This window comes from Marmota monax, unplaced genomic scaffold (assembly GCF_021218885.2).
Source record: "Marmota monax isolate L192 unplaced genomic scaffold, Marmota_monax_Labrador192_F-V1.1 WCK01_AAM20220418_F8-fsc00253, whole genome shotgun sequence".
Taxonomy (NCBI): Eukaryota; Metazoa; Chordata; class Mammalia; order Rodentia; family Sciuridae; genus Marmota; species Marmota monax.
Genome location: NW_026695237.1, coordinates 2,415,735 through 2,433,450, shown reverse-complemented (window position 1 = coordinate 2,433,450; position 17,716 = coordinate 2,415,735). Strand labels below are relative to the sequence as shown.

The 17,716-nt window shown below is 36.4% G+C and overlaps 1 protein-coding gene and 1 pseudogene across 1 annotated transcript in view; one reads left to right on the top strand and one right to left on the bottom strand.

The window, feature by feature from the left end:
- Nucleotides 1-17,716, top strand: part of Hormad2 (HORMA domain containing 2) — a 70,417-nt gene that overhangs the window by 45,492 nt on the left and 7,209 nt on the right. The gene's annotated exons all lie outside the window — the stretch shown is intronic.
- LOC124089407 (archaemetzincin-2-like) lies at nt 13,079-14,136 on the bottom strand (annotated as a pseudogene).

Genomic DNA, 17,716 nt, shown 5'->3' with positions numbered 1-17,716 from the left:
GGGCTTTTCTTGGTTGGAAGTCTTTTGATTGCTTCTTCTATTTCATCTATTGATATTGGTCTGTTTAAGTTGTGAGTATCCTCCTGACTCAGTCTGGGCAAATCATATGACTTAAGGAATTTATCGATGTCGTCACTATCTTCTATTTTATTGGAATATAGGTTTTCAAAATAATTTCTAATTGTCTTCTGTATTTCTGTAGCATCTGTTGTGATATTGCCTTTTTCATCCCGTATGTTAGTAATTTGAGTTCTCTCTCTTCTTCTCTTCGTTAGCATGGCTAAGGGTCTGTCGATCTTATTTATTTTTTCAAAGAACCAACTTTTAGTTTTGTTAATTTTTTCAATAGTTTCTTTTGTTTCAATTTCGTTGATTTCCGCTCTGATTTTAATTATTTCTTGCCTTCTGCTACATTTGCTGTTGTTTTGCTCTTCCTTTTCTAGGGCTTTGAGATGAAGTGTGAGCTCATTTATTTGTTGGTTTTTCCTTTTTTTGAGGAATGACCTCCAGGTGATGAATTTCCCTCTTAAAACTGCTTTCATTGTGTCCTATAGATTCCGATATGTATCTCTAAGAATTTTTTGATTTCCTCCTTTATGTCTTCTGTAACCCATTGATCATTCAGTAACATATTGTTCATTTTCCATGTGATGTAGGATTTTCCTTCCTTCTTTTATCATTTATTTCCAGTTTCATTCCATTATGATCAGATAAAATGCATGGGATTATCTCCACCCCTGTATATTTACTGAGGGTTGCCCTATGGCATAATATATGGTCTATTTTTGAGAAGGATCCATGTGCTGCTGAGAAAAAAGTATATCCACTTGATGATGGTTGATATATTCTATATATGTCAGTTAGGTCTAGGTTGTTGATTGTGATATTGAGTTCTATAGTTTCTTTATTCAACTTTTTTTTGGAGGATCTGTCAAATGGTGAGAGAGATGTGTTGAAGTCACCCATAATTATTGTGTTGTGGTCTATTTGATTCTTGAACTTGAGGAGAATTTGTTTTATGAACATCGCAGCACCATTATTTGGTGCATAAATATTGATAATTGTTATGTCTTGTTGGTGAATGGTTCCTTTTAACAGTATATAATGTCCTTCCTTATCCCTTTTGATTAACTTAGTCTTGAAGTCGATTTTATTCGATATGAGGATGGCCACCCCTGCTTGCTTACGAGGACCGTGTGCGTGGTATATTTTTTCCCAACCTTTCACCTTCAGCCTGTGTATGTCTTTTGCAATCAGATGTGTCTCCTGGAGGCAGCATATTGTTGGATTTGTTTGTTTAATCCATGTTACCAGCCTATGTCGCTTTATTGGAGAGTTTAAGCCATTAACGTTTAGAGTTACTATTGATATATGGTTTGTACTTCCAGCCATGTTTGATTATTTATCTTCTTTTTTTTATTTAATTTAGTTTGTTTCTCCATGGTTAGCTTTCCCCCCGCCCTCTGTTTTTATAGAGGCACTTCCCACTGATGGTTTTGGTTATTGTTTTTCATTTCTTCCTCGTGTAGTGTTTTGCTCAAGATGCTTTGCAATGCTGGTTTTCTGGCTGCAAATTCTTTTAGCTTTTGTTTATCATGAAAGATTTTTATTTCGTTGTCATACCTGAAGCTTAATTTTGCTGGATACAGAATTCTTGGTTGGCATCTATTGTCTTTCAGTGTTTGAAATACGTTGTTCCAGGATCTTCTCGCTTTCAGCATCTGTGATGAAAAATCCGTTGTTAACCTTATTGGTTTACCCCTGAATGTAATCTGTCTCCTTTCTCTTGTAGCTTTTAATATTTTCTCTTTGTTCTGTATATTGGATATCTTCATAACAATGTGTCTTGGCATTGGTCTACTGTGATTTTGTGTGCTCGGTGTCCTGTATGCATCTAAAATTTGTATATCCGTTCCCTTTTTTATTTCTGGAAAGTTTTCTGTAATTATTTCATTCAGCAGGCTACTCATTCCCTTGGTTTGAATCTCTGTACCTTCTTCTATCCCGATGACTCGTAGGTTTGGTTTTTTTATGTTATCCCATATCTCTTGGATGTTTCTCTCGTGATGTTTAACCAGCCTTTCTGAGTTGGCTAGGCTGTTTTCAAGATGATATATTTTGTCTTCATTATCTGACGTTCTGGCTTCTACTTGCTCCACTCTGTTAGTGATACTCTCAATTGAGTTTTTAATTTGGGTTATCGTTTCCTTCATTTCTAGAATTATTGTTTGGTTTTTTTTTATTATCTCTATCTCCTGATAAAGATGCTTAACTTCTTCTTTTATCTGTTTATGTAATTGATTTTCAAAGTGTTCTTTCACTGTTTGGATTTGCTGTCTCGTATCCTCTTTAAGGTTCCATTCCATCTGTCTAAGGTGTTCCTTGAGTTCTTTATATGACCATTTTTCTGCTGACTCTAGGTCCTCCTGAATATTTAGGCTGTCCTTCATTGTTTGTACCCCTTTTCTTCCTTGCTTTTTTATGCTGATCATGTTACTTCTTGTTCTGTTTGACTGCTGAGTTACTGTTTATTCTTATAAATTTATTTGATGCTTGGGAGGAAAGATATTAGAAGGGAAGGGAAGAAGTCACTAAAGAGAATGAGAGTAGGCAGGTAGAATTCAAGGAAGGGGGAATAAGAAAATTGAAAAGAAATGAAAAGACAAAAGAAACAAAAACAAAACACACACAAAAAAGTTAGAAAATAAAGAAAGAAAGAAAAGAAAAAAAAATTTTACAAAAATAATAATGATAATAAAAATAATGAAAATTAAAATTAAAATTATAATAATAATAATAAAAATTTTAAAAAAATTAGAAACATTAAAAAAGTTAAAGAACAACAACAATAAAAAATTGAAAATGAAAGAAAAAAAAGAAAAAGAAAAAAAATGATGATAATAATAATAATAAATGCAGTCATAGAGTTCGATTAATTTCTCTTCCAGTAGGTGGAGCTGTGCCCTCTGGGTCAAGCTTCTCCTCTCACTAAGTGGGAACCAATCACTGTGTAGCAGCTCTTCCTCACAGACTGGGCGGGTCTCCAATCCTGAGTGCCTAGGGCCTTCTCTTGTGTTTCCTCAAGCCAGGCCGCACTCACCTGTGATGCTCACCACAATACTGGCTACACGCCATGTCTGCTGCTCCTGGGAGCCCTGTTGCACTGGTTTCAATGCAGTTATCTCCTCCGCCCGTGACGTCAGTTCTCTGCCAAGGTGGTATCACATGAAAATGGTGACCGTTCGTTCCCTTTGCCGGGTGACCAGTGCAACGGGTGGGTCCTGACTGTCTCTCCCAATCCCCGTTTCAATCCTGTGGCCACTGCCTATGAAGGCTCGGTTGGTTTTTACCTCTGAAAGTTCCTAAGGGCCAACCAGTTATTTCAGCGGGATTGTTAGTGCTGAGTCACGAGAAGCAGGCGAACCGGAGCTTGGATGCAGCCGATCCGGGCTCGGTGTGTGTGTTCTGAGGGGCCCAGACTGTACACCCCAGATCCACGTCAGCTCAGCATTGCCTAGTGATCCTGAGCAAACAGCATTTATACAGTTTACAGCTCCCTATGCCCGCGCAGTTGAACAGGTCAGAGACTTGATCTCTCCCCGCCCGCTGCCATGTTAGATCTCCTCAATGATATTCATGTTGCCCTTACAGCTTCCTGGCATAAGCAAGTTCTTGGGATTATACAAACTGCTGCTTCTGTTTCCAGTCCAGATTTCTAGAAATTAAACCCTGCTGCAGTCGCCTCTTCCCCGGGGCCACGCTCAGGGGCGCCGCGCTTGTCCGTGACCGTAACTGCACCGCCGACCGGTGCCTAGCCCCCAGGGCCCAAGCGGCTGCCGCTGCGGCTCTCCAGCTCCCTTCTCTGAAGCACGGGTCCCCTCGCAGGGGCATGCAGAACGACCCCAGAGCAGGCTCTGCCCGAGGGTGCAGCGGCGAACAGGCGACCCAGGCGCTCAAGGCTGCGGTCCAGCCTTTGGAGGACAGGGCTCAGCACACAGCCCAGCTCCAACCTCTAGGTGCGGCTGCCGGACAATGTAGCCATAGCCATCAAGACAGCTGGCAGAAAGCAAATGGCGGCTCCCGCGGAGTGGATTTTCGGCACAGAAACCGTAGCCCAGCCAATGATCCCAATCCACAAACTCTCCCTGTATAAAAAATATTCAAAAAAAAAAAAAGAAAAGAAAAGAAAAGGCGGGGCGCACTGAGCTTTCTTTGCCTAGGGTACTTACAATCAACTGCTGATTACACATTTACCTTTTCTGCCCGGAGCGAAGCGAAAGAGGAAGCAGATGGGAGCAAAGCGCCCGCGGCTCTGGGCGGCAAAGAGTCCAGGAGCCAAGCGTCTCTTTTTCGATCTCTTTGTTCTTCCTGCTGCTTGGCAAAGTGGTCCGCTATAGATTAACGGTGAAAGGAGTTCTTACACGCTGTGCGAAATCTCGATTAAAGCCGCTGCTCTGAGCACCACGCTCAGCACTTCAGCAACCCCCGTGCGCAGCGGCCATCTTCACCACCACTCTTACCTTTGTTTTTAAAAGATAGTTTTATTGGATGGATAAAGAATTCTTGGTTCTTGGTTGACAGTTTTTGCTTTTTTTTTTTTTTTTTTTTTTTGCCCTTGAGCAGTTTGAATATGTTGCACTACCTCACTGGCCTCCATTGTTTTTTTTGTTTGTTTGTTTTATTTTGTTAATATTTTTTTTAGTTGTAGTTGGACACAGTACCTTTATTTTATTTATTTTTATGTGGTGCTGAGGATCAAAACCAGGGCCTCGCAGGTGCTAGGCGAGCATGCTACAGCTTAGCCACAACCCCAGTCCCATGACCTCCATTGTTTCTGCTGAGAAGACAGGTGTTGCCTTACTGGGGTCCCCCTGCTAGCAGTGAGTTATTTTTCTTTCATTGATATTCAAATTTTTCTCTTGTCTTTGGTTTTCAGCATTTTTTTAGTATGATATGTCTGATTGTGGATCTCTTTTCTTTTGTCTTCCTTGGAGTTTGTTGAGTTTCCTAAATATATGTGGATGTGAGTTATTGTTTTAAAATACATTTGGGGTGTTTTCAGTCCTTATTTCTTCAAAATTTTTATGCTTCTTTCTCTTTATTCATCCTTGGTACTCTCAGTATATTTATGTTGATGCACTTAATGGTGTCCTACATTTCTCTGAGGCACATATCAGTTTTTTTTTTCAAAATGTCACTATCTCTATTGATCTAACTGCCAGTTATTCTTTCCTCTGCCAGTTTAAATTTGCTGCTGACCTTTTCTAGTGAGTTTTCATTTCAGTTATTGTAGTTTTCAAATCCAGAATTACCACTTGGTACTTATTATAATTTCTATCTCTTTATTGAAATTATCTATGTGACATTGTCATCATTATACCTTCCTTCAGTGCTTTAATCATGGTTTCCTTTAGTTCTTTGAACACATTTATAAGGGTTATTTTGAAATATTTGCCTGTCTTATTTGACATCTGACTAGTCTCATAGGCATTATCTGTTACCCATTTCTTTTGCACATTTCAAGTTATACTTTCTGTTTCTTTGCATGTCCCATAATTTTTTGTTTGAGAATTGACATTTTAGATAGCAACTGTTGTTCTGGTCCAGCCTCCACTTCCTGGACTCATCATTATATTTTCTTCATTTATTTGTTTAGTGACTAGTTAGATTATTTTAATGAAATTTAATTCTCTGCTGCAGTATTAAACATCTGATGCTGATACTCAGGGGTGCAGCCTGAGGTATGTCCACAGTCACCCTCGGATGATGGTGGGTTTTATCATGACTTTCTTTGATCATCTCTTTCCCTTACCATACTCAGGTTTTAAATTCAACTAATTACTAGTGATTGCTATGTTTTCAAAAATGCCTCAGCCACAAACTGTCCTTTAGTCTAATTCAGTCAAATTTGGGCTCTTTTGACGGGATGTTTCTGAGTTTCCAGTGTTTAAAATTTGTTCTTAACCTAGAAGGGCTTTTCTCGACTACCTGTTTACTTGATTCTTTGCTGTGAAGTTGTCAAACTATAAATGCAGCCTTTATCTCCAATGAATCTACCAATCTCTTCTCAATTGCTTTTCAAAACAAGGTTCACTATATTTGAGCATGTCCTTAGCTTTGAACTTTTCCATGCTCTGTTGCAAATAAAGTCACTATCCTTGGAAGGAATTATCTGTTTTGTTCTCCACTTCTCTCCCTTGGAAAAAAAAATCTCTTGAGTCACAGATCAGAAGCTAGAGATTGGAATAGTAGCTTTTCTCTGAGTGACACTGCTGCTTTAGGAACTAAGTGCTAGGTGTCCAGTACACTCAGGTCCTCAGCTTGTCTCTCCCAGATGAAGCCACTGCGTTTTAAGCCACAGCAAGGGTGATTGGGACTCCAGAATTCTCAACAGTGCTATGCCAAAGGTAAAGTCTATTTCACCAACAGTGGCTGGAACCCTCATCTTATGGCCATACTAATATGGAATTTAACCTCAGTGATACATAACTGGAAGTAGCATAAAAAAATGATGATGTTCTTTGGCTCCTATGAAAATAATTCTTGGAGTGAGAGCTTGGGGAAGAAGGAGGGAGCCTTGTATTCTTGGCTGCACCAGTCTAGTGGAATGGAGTCTCACTGAGATGGTTGTTCAGATGCCATCAACTTTCAATGTTCTTAGCAAGTTTAGGTAGATATTCTTGAATAAAGGTGTCTTCATTTGATTGATGCCTTTAGGACCATTCCAGATACTTTAATTTTTTTAAATTGTTTTGACCAGTTTTGCTAAAAACCAGATCTGTGGAGCTTCTCATATGAACATGTGAAATGTTGATATCTTATACAATTTTTTTCAAGGTAAAATATAGGGACAGAAAATAGATAAGTAGTTGTCCAGTTAGGTATGAGGATTAACTACAAAGGGGCAAAGGGTATTTGGGAACTGGTATACATTTTTCTTGTGTATATGTTTATCAAAATTCACAGAATTGACACTACAACAGTGTAATTTTATTGTGTGCAAATTATAGCTCAATAAAATAAATGGAAAAGGTTTTTACAAATATCCTCAAAGATTTAAAGAAAAATATGAATATGATGAGATAAAAATTAAGTGTTAAAAGGGGTGCACATAAACCCAAAATCTTAAAAATGCTGTATCTGAAATTTTCAAAAAATATTTTTCAGTTGTAGATGGACACAATATCTTTATTTTTATGTGGTATTGAGGATCAAACCCAGTATCTCACATGTGCAAGGTAAGCACTCTACCTCTAAGATACAACCCCAGCCCCCATATCTGAAATTTTAAAATATCACTGCATGAATTTATCAGCATATTAGAGGCCACAATAACTCAGTGACTTTGAAGATGGAGCAATGGAAACTATCCAAATTGAAACATATTGAGAAGACAAAAGAAAAAAAAAATCACCCCTCAGTGAAAGGTGGGACAACAAATGTATAACTGAAATCCCAGAAACTGGATGGGAGTTTAAAATATAGTGCCTGTAAGTTTTACAAAATGATGAATTCTATCAAATAATGTAAAGAGATGTAATGTAACCTTAAAAGTCCTTAAGAATATAGAGAAGAAGATTGCAGAACTCATTTTAGGAGGCCAACGTTATGCTGATGCTAAAACGGACCAAGGCATTCCAAACAAAGGAAACTTTGGACCAACCAATATCTCTCATAACTATATATGCAAATAACAAAATATTAGTGAGTTCAGCAATATAAGGAATAGATAATACATCATGAATAATGTAGTTAATCTCAGGAATGCATGATTGGTTTTAGATTTGAAAATCAAACAATATAATTCCCTGTATTAAAAGAATGATGGGGAAAAATTACAGGATCATGTCTATACCTACAGAAAAAAAAATTAGAGCCCAATCTCTTACCTTGCACAAAAGTCAACTCAAAGTGGATCAAAAACCTAGGAATTATACCAGAAACTTTGCAACTGCTAGAAGAAAACAGGTTCAACACTCCAACATAGTGGCACAGGCAATAGCTTCCTCAATAGGACTCCTAAAGTTCAGGAAGTAATACCAAGAATTTAAAAAATGGGATGGCATCAAATTAAAAGCTTCTTCATGCAAAGAAAAAAGAGTGTGAAGAGAACCTACAGAATGGAAGAAAATCTTTGCCAGCTACTCTTCTGACAGAGGATTAAAATTCAGAATATATAAAGAACTCAAAAAACTTAAAACCAAAAAAACAAATAGCCCAATAAATAAAGAGGCAAATAAACTAAACATACATTTCTCAAAAGAAGAAATACAAATGCCCAAAAAGTATAAAAGTGTTTACATCTTCAATAATCAAGGAAATGCAAATCAAAACTATACTGAGATTTTAATCTCACTCCAGTTAGAATGGCAATCATCAAGGATAAAAATAAAAATAAATACTGGCAAGGATTTAGGGAAACAGGAATACTTACACCGTTGGTGGTATTGTCAGTAGAAGTACTATGGAAATCAGTATGGAGTCTCCTCAAAAGACTAAGAATGGAACCACCATATGACACAGAAATACCACTCCTTGGTATTTATCCAAAAGAATTAAAGTCAGCATACTATAGCGATAATATGCATTGTATCACTAGGCCTTGTTCATAGCAGCACAATTCACAACAGCCACATTATGGAACCAGCTTAAGTGTTGTCAACAGATGAAAGGATAAACAAAATGTGATATATATACACAATGGAGTTTTACAAAGCCATAAAGAAGAACAAAATTATATCATTTGCAGGGAAATGGATGAAATTGAAGAACATCACATTGAGTGAAATAAGCCCAACTCAAAATGTCAACAGTCTCAGTTTCTCTCATGTGAAAGCTAGATAGAAAAAAAAAAGTAGGGGAAAGGATCTCTTGAAATATAAGTGAGACCAGTAGAGGATAAGGATCAGGGAGAGGGAAAAAGGAAGGGAAAGGGAAGATACTGAGAAAAGAAATTGGCCAAATTATATTATGTGCATGTGAAAATATACCACAGTGTATCCCACTATAATGTATAATTATAATGCACTACAATTTTTTAAAACAATGAAAAGGCAAGCCAAAGACTTGGAGAAAATATTCTGAATATGTAGATCCAATAAAGAACTTGTAGTCAGGGGTGGGAATATAGCTCAGTGGTAGAGCACTTTCCTAGTATGTATGAGGCCATGGGTTCAATGCCCAATACCACAAAATAAAATTAAAAAATAAAAATAACTTGGAGTCAGACTATGTAAAGGATATTTATAACTCAATAAGAGTTATAAATATGTCCAAGAATTTGAGAGATACCTCACAGAAATATTTATCAGAGATCAAATAAGCAGATGAAAAAGATGCTTAACTTCATTAGTCATCAGAGAAATGTAAATTCAAATCAAAATAGAATATTAGCACCTGTCTGCTAGAATAATGAAACTTAAAAATGTTGGCATTATCAAGTATTATCAAGGTTGTAAAGCTTTTAGAATTATCATATATTGCCGGTGGGTGTGTAAAGTGGCACAACTACTTTGGAAAATATTTTATCAATATCCTATAACATTAAGCAGTACTGACTATATGATGCAGCAATGTTCACTTTTAGGTATTTATGAAAATATACAATCTCAGAAAGACCTATATATGTGAATGTTCATAACAGCTTTATTCATTACAGATCCCAACTAGAAGCTCCTAGAATGTCCATTGGTATGTCAGAGGATCAGCAAATTATAATATCTTTGGGAAATGAATTATCATTAGCAATGGAAAAGAACAACTGATTACATGAAAGTATGTGAATGAATTTTTTAAAGTTAGAAAAGTCAAACACAGAAGAGTGAATTTTGTATAATTTCATTTACATGAAATTCTAGAAGAAGCAAGCCGTAATGAGAGGAAATAACTCAGTGTTTGGCTGGTGGGTAGAGATGTAGTGCAAAGAGGTATAAAGGAACTCTTTAGATTGGTAAAGTGTTTTACATCTTCATTGTAATAGTGGTTACAAGGATATATACAATAGACAGAAATAAACACCTAAAATAGATGTATTTTATTATAAGTAAATTTTGCCTCATTACAGTTGAATTTTAAAAAGCAGTGATCCAGTGTTAATCTTTAATGTCCTATTAATAATTGGTCAATATTGGAAGTAGCCTAAATGTTCTCCTGTGAAGAATTGTTTCAGTAAATTTTGATATAACAATAAAATGAAGAAAAAAATTATTGTTCTAGAGAAAATATTTTAAAATATTTGTACTTTTTAAAGGAAAAAACCAAAAATAACACCTAATAATCTCCCCATATATAATAAAATTTTGGTTATATCTATAACTGGTACTTATATTTTTATAACTATATAATTCTCTTTTGAGGGGAGCTGGTGATTGAATGCAAGACCTCTAGCTTGCTGAGCTACACCCCCAGCCCTAACTATATAATTTATACTGAACTGAGTCATATAGTAAGCCATGATTGCTTTTTTCTTTCTTGAACAAGTTTTTGTCTTCCCTCCAATTAATACTGATTTTCATTTGTTTAGTTTTCTCTTTACTTCTTCCTAATTCAATTCCAAACCTACTGATTATCTAAATCTGCACTGTTCAAAATGATAGCAACTAACCACATGTGGTTAATAAAACTTAAATTAATTTTAATTAAAAGAATAAGTTCCCTCGGTCATCAATTCCATGTTAAAGTGCTCCACTAGGTTCTACTGTACTGGACAGTACAGATATAAAACATTTCTATCATCACAGAAAATTTTAAAGACAAACTTAGTCTAAATCTTCCTTAGATATTCAGAGACAGCAATTTCATCCTTACTGAGAAATCTCTCTGGAATCTTTTCACCTTTGATCAAGTCTGGATGGTGCTGGACTGTCATCCTAGAATCTCCCTTCATCAACTTCCAGGGAATTCTTTGCCCCCTCCTGAGTTAGATATCTTGTTTCCTGTTCTTGGTTTATTCTCTCATTTCAATGGAGCACCTTCTCTGATAATTTCCTTAGTGAGGATTGAATGGGAGGTAAGTTTTTGAGATCTTACATGCCCTAAAAATACCATTATTTTACTCTTATACTTGACTGCTAATTTGGCTAGAAATTTTAAAAATCAACTATATTTTATTACAGTTTTTGAGGTATTATCCTCTTTTTTCTAGCTTCCAGTATTGTTTTTGAGAATTTCCAAGCCATTATAATTCTGTGTGTTTTCTGATTTTTCTTGTCTGGAATCTTTTTCCTCAGGGTTCTGAAATTTCATAACATGTGCCTTGATGTAGATATGTTTTCATCCATTATTTCTGCTAAGTATTCAGTGGTCCCTTTCAATCTGGTAACTCAGGTACTTCTTCAGTTATGGGAAATTTTCTTCAATTATTTTCTTGATGAAAATTGTATCCCATCAAATTTCTCTGTCATGTATTTCAAGGTCTCCTAATTTTTAGGTATTGGACCTATTATACAGGTACTCTATTTTTAAAAAATCTTTTCAAATTTTCTGTGTTTTTGCTTTAGTCCTGTCTTAGGAAGAACTGCTCAATTTGGTCTTTCTCTTTTAATTTTCATTTGGGCTATTGCATTTTCACTCCCAAGAGCATTTTGTTATTATTGTTCTTCTCTGATTATCACTTTTTATGGTAGTCTGTTCTTGTGTATGGTTACAAAATTGTCTCTTAAGGATATTAATTATCTCTATATAGATTTTTAAAATCTCTGTATGTCTGTGTTTATTTCCAGTGTTTACTCTGTTGCCTCCTTTCCCTCTCCCCTCTTCCTTGCTTTCCTTAAAGGTTCTCAGAGGGTTGCTAGTGCTTGAAAGTCTGCTCACATTTAATGGGGGGAGACTGTAAACGTCTGCGCTTAAGGATGAGGCATGCTTATTATGGATTTCACTACAAAATGACTTATCCAGATCTTTGGGGGAATTCCCAATATCTGTCTTTTTAAGTGTTTCTTCTTGGTCAGTTTCCTCAGAAACTGGGCTGGCCATCAGTGTTTAGGGAGTCAAACAGAGATAGATGCCAAGGGTCTCAGCATTAAGAATGTTCAGAATGCATGCTTTCACTTAACTCCCTAATTCCAGTACCATAACACTCTGCCTTAACTATTCTTTGTATTCTACTATTCAAAGACGATTTTATATCATGTTCTCTAGAGAATAAGCCTCCAAGTTATAAAAGAGGGGCAACTATTTACTTCTACAAAATCGGGTAGGGGGTTTGAGGACTGCAGAAGCTTCATAAATGTTTTTCATCTGAATTTTCTTATTTTAGCCTCTCTGCCCACCTTGCTCATCCCATCTTCTAAGGATCATGCTGCTGGGAATTCCTTAGACTGATAGACATTTATTTGGTTGGTCCTCGGTTTTTTGCACTGCTGGTTTAGGTTTCTTAGGTCTGTTACCTTAGTTATGCCTCTTCCATCTGCTTTCTAGCTTTCAAAATTTCATTTGCTATTATCCTCTCATCCTTTCTGTCTATTTGGATGTCTGCCTCTTAAAGAAATCTCTTCACTATCATTCTAGTGAGGTTTGGGGAAGAAACTAAATAAATGTGTCATCTTTTTGCTATCAATTTACCATCTTTATCCAAAGTTAGCAAATTTATTTCTAAAAACAAATATTTTAAGAGATAGTTTATAAGACAAATAATGCATTTTTTCCTTAAGCATTTTGGTCTGACGAATAAAATTAATACTATTTGTATCAGGCGGGATTGCTTGAGAGTTTTAGCATGAAAAATATTCTGTAATATGTAAAAATACTGCAAATATATTTAAAGAATCTAAGTCCAAATGGTCTCTAGAAGAGACAGTTGGAAATAAACATCTCAGCTGTGCCACTGAATGTAATAAATTACATTATCAAAAATATTTGCATTTTTTAAAAAATTCTCACTTATACAGAATTTTTTGAGTTTACCAGAACATTCTAGGCCTAAGCTTAATTTAGGGGGAAAAAGGACTGGTAAAAGATAATATGAAAATCACCTAGATACTTTTGTATTCGTTTATAAGGACACACAGAAAGATTAAATTCCTCCACTCTTTTTCATAATGCACAAATATTTATTTTAATTATTCCTATCTGAAGATATTTATTTTTTGAGAACAGCAAGACATTTAATTATTCACTCTTTCCATTCCTTAAAGGTTTCCACAAGTTTCAGTAAATACACATTATTTTCACAACTATGTTTCAGAGTTGCTCTTGGTGTACCAGCAGATACATAATCAATCCACCTTACCAGTGCTTTGTATCTTTCTGCGATATTGAAGCCAATGGCACACTGCAACTTGTGTAGACAGAAAGGGCAAAGGTTTAGAAGATGACAGCTTCTTCCAAGTGATTGGAGCCTTGCATGTGAGCCACTGGCATTGTCACAGTCCAAATATGTGTTCAATCTCATGGATCACAGCAGCAAAACACTAGTGATTTCAGGAATAAAGTAGTTATTAAAAATGGAATAGTCATTGGAAGATTTTTTTCTGGAGCTTCTTCACTGTGCCTTCATAGTGTGAGCTATAGAATTCACTGCCATATCTAGCAAAGCTGAATATGCCCACACTATCTGTCAAAGAAGCCTGTCCAAAGCAAAATTCCAGGAATCTCTTTTGTAAAGATCAATCATTGTTATTCCCACAACACAGAAGACATCTTCAGATTTCTTCTTTTTTAAGAACTTCAGGATATGTCCTGCATTAATTTGTAAATTGCCATGTAAGCATTTAAAAGAACACCGTGTTGCAGAAACAGAAACCTGTTCTAGGAGTATTACAGACAAGCCATAGAAAAATGCTTCATAGTAACCCTTGAGCCATTTAATATATTCTTCACTGATAACTCTGGTGTTTCCTAGAGATCCAATGGACAGTATATAAACATTGTGCTTCTCTGGAGAGGGTATATTTCTGCAGGGATTAGCTGTTCAAAGTCTTGGGGAGCCTCAGGATAGGAAGTGATCCAATCTGATTGTGAAGGCAAAGTATGAATGCAAAGTAATAGATCGTGCCACAGAGATCTGGTTGGCTGGAGGGCTTCATTTATTAATTGCTGTTCTCTAGCATCTAATTTCTCATACTGTGACACAAGGACTGGGTTCTTAGGGACGAAAACTGTTTTTAGTATCTGTTCAGAATGATGTAATACTTGCATAATGGCAGGTCTCATCCATTCACATCATGTTCCTATGTAGAGCTTTCATCCTTCCCTTGAGTGGGGCAAACAGATGTTACACCATGAGGCTTTCTTTATAAAGGAAGGCTCCCATGAGGCTTTCTTTATAAAGGACAGGCATGCTGAAAGGTGCTCTGGAGGGTGCCTTCACCCACGGGTCTTGCCGCTGCCCACCCGCCTCCCACAGATACCCCAGTGCCCCTCCACTTGTTTTTGGATGCTTTGTGTCACAATGCTGACTTTGTTCAAAAGTTAGATTTTGAAATTCTTGGAGAGATGAAATTGGTCTAAGCATTAGATAGAAACCTACAAGTGTTCCTAATTATTACTTCTAGTTATTGTCCTTTTTCATTCTTTCCCAGTTTCTCACAAGATGCTTTCTCTTTACTGTACTGCTCCCACCTGTTCTTTAACTTGCAGAGCTAGCTTCTTTCTTCACCTTCAACTTCGTAACTACTGTCTTCAAAATAAATAATGATTTCTATCAAAAAGATCTGCTAGCTGCATATCGCAGCACACATCGGTAATCCCAACAACTTGAGAGACTGAGGAAGGACTAAAGACTGCAAATTCAAAGCCAGCCTCAGCAATTTAGTGAGACCCTGCCTCAAAATATAAAAATAAAAAGGACTGAGTATGTAGTTTAGTGGTAGAGTGCCTCTGGGTTCAATCCCCAGAATGGAGAGGTCACGAGATCTCATAGTCTTTGCTCCTGATTGATTCTTGATCTATTCCAGTTTTTTATTTAGAAATTTTGTGTGTGTGTGGTACTGGGGTTGAACCCAGAGGCTCACATCTGTTAGGCAAATGCTCACTGAGCTACATCCTCAGTGCTTATTTTATTTTGATATAGGTTCTCACTAAATTGCCCAGGCTGTTTTCAAACTTAGGATCTTCCCACCTCTGCCTCCATAGTAGCTGAGATTATAGGTATGTGCCACTGCACCTGGCTTCTTGATCTAATTTATGATGTTGACTATACTCTTTTAAAAATATTCCCTCGTTTCTGTGATATTTATACTCTTCTCATTTTCTTTCCATCTGTCTGACCCATCATCTATTTCTCTCTTTCACTTTTATTCTTCCTCCAACCTCAAATTGTGGTCTTCTTACAGCATCTCCAAGATGTTTAACCACATAGTCTTTCAGTTCTACACACTTTCTTTTGGAATACCCATTCATTTTTAGGGCTTCAAATATCACATACATATACTGCCAATGTCCAAATGTCTTATCTTTAACCTACCCATGCACAAAAGTTTCATATCTATCTCTTTAGCCTTCTGTTGGGCATATCCTCTTTGATGTCTCACTATCATGCCAAGTGTGCACATCATTTTGTTCACCACTGTTCTTCCCCTTCCACACCCAGAATAAGTTTCCCTATCCAGTTTTCCTGTTTCTCAGTGTCACCTTTATCTCAATGTCTTAAATTCAGAATCTTGAAATCATTCTCCTTATTTAGTCAGGTATCAGAATTCCCCCAAGCCTTTCCTTTCCAGTGTTTTCTTACTGACAGACTTTCATCCTCTTTCATTTGATCTGATGCTATCACTTCAGGCTCTCCCACAGCCTCCTCAACCCTGCATACCACTGCCATCTAATCTGTTTTAAATATAACTTATCTAATCAAAAATATTTCATTACTCCTATTTCCTACTATATCAAGTCTAAACACCTCTGTTTGGCTTTCAGGCTGCTCATAATCTAGCTCCACCTTGCTTGCCTTATTTCTCATTATTACTTAACACATTCCCTTTCCTTCAGTTAAGTTGGCTTTTGCAGTGTCACAAGAACAAGTCAAGTTCTTTTCTGCCCCCATAGCTTAAAAATGCAATTTCTTTTGTCCATAATGCCTCTCTTATCATAGACCTAAATTATACACATCTTGCAAGAGAATTGACTATGCTTCTTGTTTCCACTTCCCTGTTTTCTACTCTCTTTAGCCCACTTTACCCAGGCTTTCATCCACTGCACTATCCAATCCACAGTTCTTTTTATTTTTCTATCATTACTCACTTCCTTGGTCTTACCCATCTCAGTTAGTGATGCCATCATTTATCCAGTTGCTCTAACCAAAACACCTAGGAACCATCATTGGTTCTTCCTCATAACCCACATCCAGTTCAAAGCAAGTCCATCGAACATTCCCTTCAAAATATATTTCAAATGTGACCATATTATCTCACTGTTAATTCAAGCAAACAGTACCTTTCAGTGGTCTTACTGACCTTGCATAGTGTTATTTGACACAAAGCATCCAGAGTCATCTTTTAAAGATGTGAATATGTTCATGCTCCTTCTTTTTCTATGGTCTTTAAGGCCATACCTGATCTCCAACCAGTTGTCCCCAAAATGTCTGTTATAGCAAAAGTATTCAGGTCAGAACCAAGTATTTTAGATGTTAAATTTCTTCAGCCTCCTATAGCTTGAAACAGGTCGTCATTCCTTCCCTGATTTTCATGACCTTGACATGTTTTAATAGAATGGGCTCATTTTGTACAGTTTTCTTTGGATTGTGTTTGTTTGAATTTTCCTTGGGATTAGATTTCAGAGTATTCACCACAGAAATGGTGCTGAGTAATCATTACTTCCTTCAAGTGGCATATGATTTTTATTTGTCCCATTAACGATAGTGTTTATTTGATTATTGGTTAAGATGTCTATCAGGCTTTACTGTAAAGTTATTCTTTTCTTCCCCTTTGCAATTAATAGTTTATAGGGAAATACTTTGAAACTATATAAATGATCCTGATCCTCATCAAATGTTTCCATTTATTAATTTATATCAGTATGAACTCTTCATGAGTCCTTATTATATCTATTACCATCATTATTTATTTTGATGATCACATTCTCTAATATTTTGCCAGTGGGAGCCCTGTCAAGAAGGCTTCCATTCTTTAATATGATCCCCCTAATTCTTTAAGCATTTCCTTACATTCTGGCATGCAGAGTCTTCTTATACTTTCCCTATTCCAGCTCTGGAATCAGCCATTTCTCTTAAGAGCCTACAGAATGGGAGAAAATCTTTACCCCCTGTCCTTCATTTAGACCATTAATTTCCAGGATATACAAAGAAAACATTACACCAAAAAAAAAACCCTATCAGTAAATGCACAAAGGATTTGAACAGGCACTTCACAGAAAAAAATATGAATGATAAACAAATATATGAAAAAATTTTCGACATTGCTATCAATTAGAGAAATGCAAATTAAAAACTGACATTCCATCTCCCTCCAGTCAGGATAGTAATTATTAAAAATACAAGTAACAATAAATGTTGGTGAAGATGTGGGGAAAAAGGTACACTCATACATTGCAGGTAGGACTACAAATTGGTGCAATCACTATGGAAAACAGTATGAATATTCCTTAGAAAACTTGCAATGGAACCATCAATTGACCCAGTTATCCCACTCCTTGGTTTATACCCAAAGAACTAAAAATCAGCATAGTATAGTGATGTGGCCATATCAATGTTCATAGCAGCTCAATTCATAATAGTTAAGCTGTAGAACCAACCTAGGTGTCCTTCATTGATGAATGTATAAAG